General features: G+C 26.5%; 1 protein-coding gene across 1 annotated transcript in view; it reads left to right on the top strand.

Annotated features, from left to right (window-relative positions):
* Window positions 1-1,884: 1,884 nt before the first annotated feature.
* The window catches only part of LOC136985245 (trafficking kinesin-binding protein 1-like), a 68,902-nt gene continuing 60,460 nt past the window's right edge, over window positions 1,885-10,326 (top strand). The window contains exons 1-2 of the mRNA XM_067282649.1: window positions 1,885-2,069; window positions 2,709-2,811. The gene's annotated coding sequence lies outside the window, so the exon portion shown is untranslated. The remainder of the gene's footprint in view (window positions 2,070-2,708; window positions 2,812-10,326) is intronic.

Here is a 10,326-nt window from a genome sequence, read left to right as displayed (position 1 = left end):
TTGTAAAATTTTTTTTTCACGTAAATTGTAATGGTGTGTTGTTATAATAATTTGAAACTGAAATAAAAATACTCTATTTTTCGCTTATTTTAATTCAATTTTATCATATTAAAAATATGAACGTTATTAAATAAATGTTTTAATAAAATTATAGAATTCTATATTTCATATCGTTTCTCCGAATTATTATATCAAATTGCTGTGATGAGTAGAATAATGAAAGAGAAATTTGCATACAAAACGAGAATTCCCTGTTGAATTGAAATTTAATTTCGTATTCCTAGTCAATTATTATTTACTTTGTAATTAGTATTGTTAATTGCATAGAAAACATTTCCTAGAAGAAGAACTAAATTCGGTTTTACTTATATACACAAATTTGTATTTTTAGTAACGTTATTTTACATCAGTTGTCACTAGCTTTATTAAAAAGATTTCTGGATTTGTCAAAACTTGAAATATCAAATAATATTTAATCTTGTAAAAAGCAAATTTTGAGATTCTTTTATAAACATATCACTGGTGTTACTTTAAATAAAAATGCTCTCCGCCTCGCAAACACTAAAAGAGCATTTTCAGCAATCTCATTATGGTGCGGCCCAGTGGTGCATTATAGCTTCATGGGACCCAGACAAATTTGAATTAGGGGGTCCCGTGTACAGTATTGTAAGACATTTTTCTTCGGAGAATGTGTTTGGGAAAAATATTTTGATTTGGAATCCTAATTTGGTGGGGGGGTTCCTTTTTGTCCATAGGATAACGCGCCACTGGTGCGGCCGTGTAGTAAGGGGCAATTCAAATATACGGACGGACCACCCCCGAAAACTTCCTGGGGTGATTCGATCCTGGATGCCCCACACCGGTATGCCTCCACCTAACTGATCGGCCATACAACTAATCTAAACGGATTTTCTGAAAAAATAATTTGAACGTGCAAAAACCTGCTGTTTGTGTGAAGTTGAGATGAATAGCAGTCACGTTTGCATACAGTATTATAAAGTTTATATATATTATATCACTTCTACATTGTATGAAAATAATTAACAAATACTTGAAGCATTATCAAATACAACTTTACTACTCATAATGTTTCTTATGTTAAGTTTACACAATTGTAACTGATCAATTGCAGTCATTTCTGATTTTAAATATAATCTATAATAAACACTACAACAATGGGTTAACTGCTGTTAAAGCACTTTATTGTAACGTGGTGAAAGAATTCTTTTGGGAATATTAAATATTTGCTTTCTGGATATAATTTGATATTTTGAAATATTTTAAATTGAGAATTTTTTTTACTTGTCTACACATTTCACCGAATTTATGTTCGGATCAATCATACTTAATGAAGCATTTTATTTCGTGTTGAAGTTGAACGAATGTTTTCCTTTCTTAAAAAATTCAATATAATGTAATAGTATATTAAGTTTATATATGCATGAAAAATACACTATAAGAAATACATATGTAAATTAATATAATCAGTTTAATTTTTTGAATTAATTAACTAAGCATAATTACTATCGATTTACTGCTAACGTTAACTCGCTGCTGCTTCCTTTTATGCTAATATTAAAGAATAAAATGGCGAATTTATAATCTAAAGTCTCAAATTATTAATTAAAATTCGTTTGGCTAATAATAATAATGTAATCAGTTATAATTAGGAAAAAAATAGTGAAGGTTGCATCATTGTTTACGTTGATTTAATATGGAATTCAGTTCGATAATGTGTTTTATTAAAACAATAAACTAAAACCAGTAAGGACGATAAAGGAATGTGACATAAACCTTGTTAGAGAGGAAGGCACGTATTTCGTCCAGATATTTGTGTTTTTATTTTCGTTTGTGTTACAGTAAATAAATAGTTCAGCTTTGTATCGTCGAGACGCAGCCTATCGATTTATGACGTAAAGCAAATCTCTCTCCTTCCTGGCAAAGCGGGATGTAGGCAACTGTTATAAGCTTTCTCCCTGTTGGATGCGACTATGTTTTGTCTCCTTTCCGCTATTATTTTTTTTAAACAGTTTCCTTTTGTTTAAGTAACCTTATCCGTCCATTCTGAGGTAAGATTAGTGCCAAGAATTCTTACATATGGATATAATAACTATAAAATTCTACCGTTCCATTGTGTATACATGCTGTGTCGAAGATAGCATCTTTATGCAGTTGTCTAGAAGACATTTGTGTACATTATACTAGCTTACATGTATTTTTTAAGTGAAATAAATGTAAAATGTGATTCCTAAGATGATTTTATATTTTATTTATACGCTCCCGCAATGCAGTTCTCTCGTTTTATTACGGATTATTAATAATTTAATTCTTAAAATAGTTTCTCTTGCAAAAATTCGTTGGGACGTCGAAAAATTCCGATGACGCAGCTTTCAATCATTGATTACGTTCAAAATTTACGATGATTTCTGAAGCAGGTGGTGATAAAATGTTCACGAGAGAACGGTCTTCTCGAATATTATTAATTGATGACGAATTTCCAATGCATTTTACTTTCTTAGACCGACGACAGCTCCTGCCTAGCTTTTAGTATTGACCGGTTTGTGTCGATGACCTACAAAATGGTGGTTGACGCTCCTCCACATCCTCTGTACGCAGTAGATAATCTTGTTCTCGATGTGCCGTGTAAAAAATAATCTAGGTTTAAAGCAATGCACAATTGTGCATTAATGTTTGGTATTTACTTGTAGGTTACGAAAACGAAGACTGGTTTATTCAGACTCCTGTTCTTCCAGTCGACGAGGACCTTGATCTGAGTCCTGACGTTATCGAAGAGACGTTGAGATACTTCGTAAGAATGATGTTTTTTTTTAATACCTTATTTAATAAACAATGATATAAAAATTTAATGCTTTAATATACATATATTTCTCTATAAAACTTCATTATTGAATTAATTTTATATTGTAAAATTCACTGTGGGAAAAGTAAAATTTGTAACGGATTACTCGATTTATATACGAAAATATATATTTAAAAAAATTCGGTAAATTTTATTAATAGATTAAAATTTCTGATATTAAATTTTTATTTTACTTATATGAATTTTATATGTCGTCATGAAACGAATATATATAAAATTTATTATATAGTATATAAATATATTAAATGAGATAGTTTTAAAAATCTAGTGATTTTTTTTTTTCAATAATTAATAGTAATGGTTTTAATTTTGTCATCTTTTAAGAGTCTCCGATGCATAATTGAGTTTTAATTTATATAATTTTCTTATTGTTTAAACTACAGCTTTATGTTAAACTGAACTTGAGCAGACCAGACTTTGTTTTTATTTAAAACACAAATATACACCACACACAATCCAAAAATTATTTTTGCATTTCCTTACAAGAATCTTGTTATATAATTGTATACTTCCAGCTTTTCTTTTTCTATTTAAAATTTATTTAAATCTGGTTATCTTCCTTGAACCTCATAACACAATGGGATACAATGCAACCTTCAAAATTTCCTTCTGTTACAAGATTATCAGGGTTTCTATAAACAATTTTTCTATAAACATATGTTTTCAAATACTTTTTTTAATATTTCCATTTAGGCCCAATTTTCAGTATATAAGTAATATATTCTAATATATCATCAAAATTATTTATTAAATTAATTAATAAATTAATTGATTATTATAATTATATGAATTTGTGCAGAACTATAGCTTGTTAAAAGTAACGTTTTCCACAGATGGTTTTATATGATAACGAAACGAAGTGTGCAGATGATGATAAAATATACAATATAATTAAAACATTAATTACAATAAAGTATTGTTAAATGTTTATATTTCTTGAGTAAAATTCAAAAATCCTTTAAAATTTTTAATTATTACTCCAATAATAAAAAAATACCTTGCTTCATAATAAAATTTTTAATGTAAAGAAAATTATAATAATTTATCCAAGTTATTTGATTCAATTTTTGTTTAAATTCAATGAGCAGTTGATTCTTAACAATATTTTATATTATAAAAATGTACTTTTTCCTTAAATTCGATAAAACTATTAAAAAATGGCCTTATTAGAAACGTATGAATGAATGCAATATTTTCTATTTTTAAGTCGTAGCTAGAAAAACTACTATTGTTAACTTTTTATTGAATCACTCTTATGGGACTAATTACCATATACACGTGAATAATAATTATATATAAAGTAACATATAAAATCACTTTATAAATAACATTTTTAATAATTTCTGTAACAATATATTTAGAATTAAATATTAAACTTTTAAATATAACGTTCAGTATAATATATAGGCCTACAAATGATTAAAAACAGGTTAAAATAAAATGTTTGTCAGCAAATTTTTTCTTCAAGGTAATCGTTAATAATCTGTCTAAAATTTCTATAGATGCCTTTCTCTTAATTTATTCATTTAGAATAAATGAACTTAATTACAATGAATGCTAGTAATGGAAGCTCTAAATGTTCCTCTGCAATTATCTTGCATATAAACAGTTAAAACTAATTTCTACTCAGTTAAGTTTTGAATATTTCTATGCTATAAACGTAATTTACGACTCGTTTGCGTATGTATTTGAATTTTAAGAAATTTCTGTTAATATTTCTATTTTTTAGGTGATTATTGTGTTCTTGTAATTATTTGAATTTTCAACGTCATTATTTTAAGTACTTTTAATTAATCTCAATACGTAGACACCACAATGACAAGGTTAACATGTTTTTAAATCAACTGTTTTGATTTGAAATGTGAAATATTTTGCTTAATGTTTGTACATTTCTCATAAATAAACCTGCAATAAATTTCAAGATTATTAAAAAGAAGAAAATGATAATTATTACAATAAATAGATTGTGTAATGTTTTTGTATACACTTCAACAGAATTTATTAAATAATTTAAGCTTGAATTATAGAAGTTAGTTAAAAGTTTTCAAGATTTTAGCATAGAATGAAACTTCGTGTTTGGTGCTAGAATCTTGAGAAAGAAAGCTTTATAGAAAACCGGAAGGCTTCGAAATAGAATCCATTTTGTTGCATTTAATGTTCTAAAAAATTTCTAATTAGGTAAACGGAAGCCATTTTCAATATTTTATTTGTTTGTCTGAAAGTGCTTAACAGATTTTCAGTATAATAATAATTGCTTATTGTAGATGATGTTATATGAACCTATTTACTTTTATATTAACATTCACTATACAGAGATGTTTGGAGAGTTTATAAAAACAAAGTGCTTCAACGGTAAGCATATTCTATGTAGAAATTCCATTAAATATTACTCACAAAAGCAAGGATCCAGCTTGTGGATTTAAAAAAAAAACAAGTTCCATTTCTTCTTCCGTTTCCAAATCCGTTCTTTTAACATGAAAATGGTTGCTCAAGGTAATTGAAAATGTTCGTTTTCCTTTCACTTTTTTTTTTATGTATGAGCCGGATTTTTGGTTTTGTGAGTGATATTTAGATTTTTATTCAATATACAATATGTTTATTACCTAGAAATTACAGTTTCGTCGTCGGGTGTGAAGATTTTGTTTATTTACAAGAAATGTTTGCAGGAATTTTTCGAGAATATTTTTTGCTTTATATCAAATATTCGACTAGACTGCAATTTCGGTTACTTTAATATTTTTCCTTAATTTTATATATTTCTTTACAGATTCGCATTTTTCTCTACGAAAATAATTAACAAGAGTAATTTTAAAAATGTCCATAATTAAGTTAATATGTGAATTAATAAAATTTTGTTGACGATTTCATATAAATTTTTATTTTCACGAAATAGATTCCCAATAAATTCAGTTTTGTAAAATATTTTGTTAAATGGTATTGAAAAATAATTCATAAAACTGTTAAAATTAACTTAAAGTATATTTTAATTAAATTTACTTGTAAATTCTGCCGGATGAAATATGATTCGAATTCAACTCGGGCTTTCATAATTCTTTTTTTATGGATACTTTTATTCAGACTGCCAAATCCGATAATTAGCTCGAACTTGCTCTTTAAACATGATATCTTATTTAATTATGGATCAGGTTCCTCCCCTTAATAAGCACGATTAAACTCATTAAGGTCATTGTTAGTTTTGCTCTGGTGTCAAAAATAAGATCGTACATTCATTCATTTTAATCTTTCATTAAGGAAATTTTCACCTTAAATTTCAGATATTAAAATATCAAATAGTATATAATATAATTATTCATTTTTTAGTAATAAATTTGGAAATTATTTTGCCAAGTTCGTTCGAAAGTTGAGTTTACGAGGACAGTGGAATGAATTAAATATTTCACGTGGAGATGATTTAGAAATAATTCTTTTAAATGTTTATATTAAAGTCGAGCTTACTTTCGTATTATATCACACCAGGAAGTAAATTCAATCGACTGGTGCTATTTCTGGATTAAACTGTTCCAAAGGGTTATTTTGGCAATAGAACAAGGACTCGAATTCTCGAGTCCTTGTCAACTTTAATGTTAACTTCTCAGTAAATAACTAAAAATATATCCTTGTGGTGTTGGCTTTGTCATTAATATGACGTTGACATTTGTTGCAATAGCAATTCTCATCCCCTCTTAGAACGTATTGTTAATATTCTTTAAATGAGAGTTTTAAAGATTAAAGAAAAATAAACACAATTTTTTGTATTTGTTACTATTGTAACCTAACCTTAAAAATTCATTATAATATTTGAAAAGAACTTAGTATGATTTTCATCATCATATTCAAAGTATGTTTGATTACAATATGCTGTAAATATGGATGTTGCATAATATATTCTGTTTTGATTTCTTAACAATAAATACTAATTGGTACAAGAGGAAAGAACTAGACGAGGTATTGAAGTAAGACAAGTCATCTATTGTACAAAATAAAATACCGCATCCTTAAAGGAAAACCCGCAATTGATCTTTCCTCTTAAAATCTGGATATATCATTTTTGAAGACAATTGCAGAAATAATAATATAAAATTTGTAAAAACAAAAGTATTGGACGTAATATAATTTTTGTTTTTTTGAACCATATTGGTTTATTATTGAACGATATTATATAAGAATATAATAATAAATCACAGTTAGAAATATCGCTCATGAATCTAAGCAACATTTGTTTCCATTAAATAACTAATCTAGAATCTATCGTCTTCGATAAATGGAATTTGAGGCCAAGGCCACCGATAAGAAAGCAGCTGGTAGAAATTATCTTACAAGTAAACCGAAAGAGGACCAGAGAATCCATAAAAAATAATAAATTATCACGATCCTTATAAACTTTATTAGGTTTTATATCACTTTGATAAGTTTTAAACTTTATTTTTGTTACACAAATATCAGAAAATTATTTCTGTATAGTATGAATTAATCATCTCTGTATCAGAAACCATTTAGTTCAAGGAGATATTCCGTTGTATAGAGTAAGATGGGATAAAATACATTCAGATTTTGCTGTTGGGAAACGATAACTTTATCGATTTCCTAAATATAAAATCCTTCATGAAGAATCGGAGATTAAAGAACGATAATACTACTTATTTGTACTAGAATGTTTATTATAATAAATTTAGAAGACTAGTGGATCTTATGGGTAATGGGCGCAAATTTCTTGTGTAAGTACCGAATAGTTTGTTTTTTTTTTTTTTGTAGATGAATAGTTAATTATATATTATGAATGGTTTTTATGTCTAATATATTGATGATTTTCTTTTAATTTACTTCTGTCCTGTGATATAACTCTAAACAGTCATGTCTGAATTTTCATAAATTTGTGTTAAATATATTTTACCCTACTGAACTTCTTAAATTGAAATAGTTTGTTTTTTTTTTTTGTAGATGAATAGTTAATTATATATTATGAATGGTTTTTATGTCTAATATATTGATGATTTTCTTTTAATTTACTTCTGTCCTGTGATATAACTCTAAACAGTCATGTCTGAATTTTCATAAATTTGTGTTAAATATATTTTACCCTACTGAACTTCTTAAATTGAAATAGTTTGTTTTTTTTTTTTGTAGATGAATAGTTAATTATATATTATGAATGGTCTTTATGTCTAATATATTGATGATTTTCTTTTAATTTACTTCTGTCCTGTGATATAACTCTAAACAGTCATGTCTGAATTTTCATAAATTTGTGTTAAATATATTTTACCCTACTGAACTTCTTAAATTGAAATAGTTTGTTTTTTTTTTTTGTAGATGAATAGTTAATTATATATTATGAATGGTTTTTATGTCTAATATATTGATGATTTTCTTTTAATTTACTTCTGTCCTGTGATATAACTCTAAACAGTCATGTCTGAATTTTCATAAATTTGTGTTAAATATATTTTACCCTACTGAACTTCTTAAATTGAAATAGTTTGTTTTTTTTTTTTGTAGATGAATAGTTAATTATATATTATGAATGGTTTTTATGTCTAATATATTGATGATTTTCTTTTAATTTACTTCTGTCCTGTGATATAACTCTAAACAGTCATGTCTGAATTTTCATAAATTTGTGTTAAATATATTTTACCCTACTGAACTTCTTAAATTGAAATAGTTTGTTTTTTTTTTTTGTAGATGAATAGTTAATTATATATTATGAATGGTCTTTATGTCTAATATATTGATGATTTTCTTTTAATTTACTTCTGTCCTGTGATATAACTCTAAACAGTCATGTCTGAATTTTCATAAATTTGTGTTAAATATATTTTACCCTACTGAACTTCTTAAATTGAAATAGTTTGTTTTTTTTTTTTTGTAGATGAATAGTTAATTATATATTATGAATGGTCTTTATGTCTAATATATTGATGATTTTCTTTTAATTTACTTCTGTCCTGTGATATAACTCTAAACAGTCATGTCTGAATTTTCATAAATTTGTGTTAAATATATTTTACCCTACTGAACTTCTTAAATTGAAATAGTTTGTTTTTTTTTTTTGTAGATGAATAGTTAATTATATATTATGAATGGTCTTTATGTCTAATATATTGATGATTTTCTTTTAATTTACTTCTGTCCTGTGATATAACTCTAAACAGTCATGTCTGAATTTTCATAAATTTGTGTTAAATATATTTTACCCTACTGAACTTCTTAAATTGAAATTGTTTGTTTTTTTTTTTTTTTTTTGTTCATCCGAAAATGAGAAAAATAGTTTAAAAATGTTTTTAAAACTATTCCGATCATTTTAAAAACAAAATAACGCAGATAAATGAAATACAATATGAACAAAAATTAAGTCTGTTTTCGGTATTAGATCAATAGGTTTTAGGGTATTAACACCATATAAATTTGACAGTAACATTCTCCATTTGATAAACTTGCTTTTTTAATTGATGGGGAAAAAATAGTTACTCACACGTCCGAATCAATTAAATTGTTTTAAATGCTTTCTTGTGTACAAGTCAAAACTTTGACGCACTGTTTAATTATTATGAAGCAAATAAATAATTACATCATTAAAAAAACCAGTTGCTCAACTTTCCGGGCAACATTTAAAATTTAGGTGGCGCCATCTGTTATAATTTATTAAAAATTTTATATATTTTTAACTACTATAAAATGTCAAAAATCTTTCATTTTGAGGGTAGGAATGAGTTTTTATAAACAAAAAATCGTAAATGCTAATAACGAGTAAAATCGTCATTAAGTTCGACCCTACTGCAGATACACACGATTCCCATTATCTTTCTACCCCTCGACCCTTTAACCACAAAAATTTAATAGCACCAATCCCTTAATACACAAACCTCCCTGCAAAATTCCAGAAATTTTCGACAAAAAGCACAGGAGTTATTAAGCTTCAAAGAAGGTGAACAAAATCGTGCCCTACATACATTAACATCCATACAAAAATTACCCCTGACTTTTTTCTTGCATTTGTGGACGTTTTGAGGTCCCGAATCCAAAACTTTAAAAATCTGGGCGGTCATTTTTTAACCGATCGCTATACTTTTCCTCTGTTATATATAACAGCCGAGAAAGTAAAAATGATTTTTGTGCAGTTTAAAAAATAAAATCATTGTGACATCGTACAAATGCCTTTAGTTTTCGGTCAGATGCTATGCCTGATATAAATTTTGTAATATAATAACAGAAAATTCTATAAACAGTTTATCTTAATTTCCATTGTTTTAATTAATTGAAAGTAATAGAAAATAAGATAAATCTTAATCTTTCACCGCAATTTCATTGCTTCTCTGAACGTATTAGTCCTTAAACTTCTGGTGTCATTAAAAATAATTTTAGTTGTTTGATAAACCATTTATATCTCGATTATTTCATATTTAAAGACATATATGTCTCTGAATGGAATATTGACGTAGTCTATG

This window comes from Centruroides vittatus, unplaced genomic scaffold (assembly GCF_030686945.1).
Source record: "Centruroides vittatus isolate TY-2023 unplaced genomic scaffold, ASM3068694v2 contig_1012, whole genome shotgun sequence".
Lineage (NCBI taxonomy): Eukaryota > Metazoa > Arthropoda > Arachnida > Scorpiones > Buthidae > Centruroides > Centruroides vittatus.
This window is presented reverse-complemented; position numbering and strand designations above follow the sequence as displayed.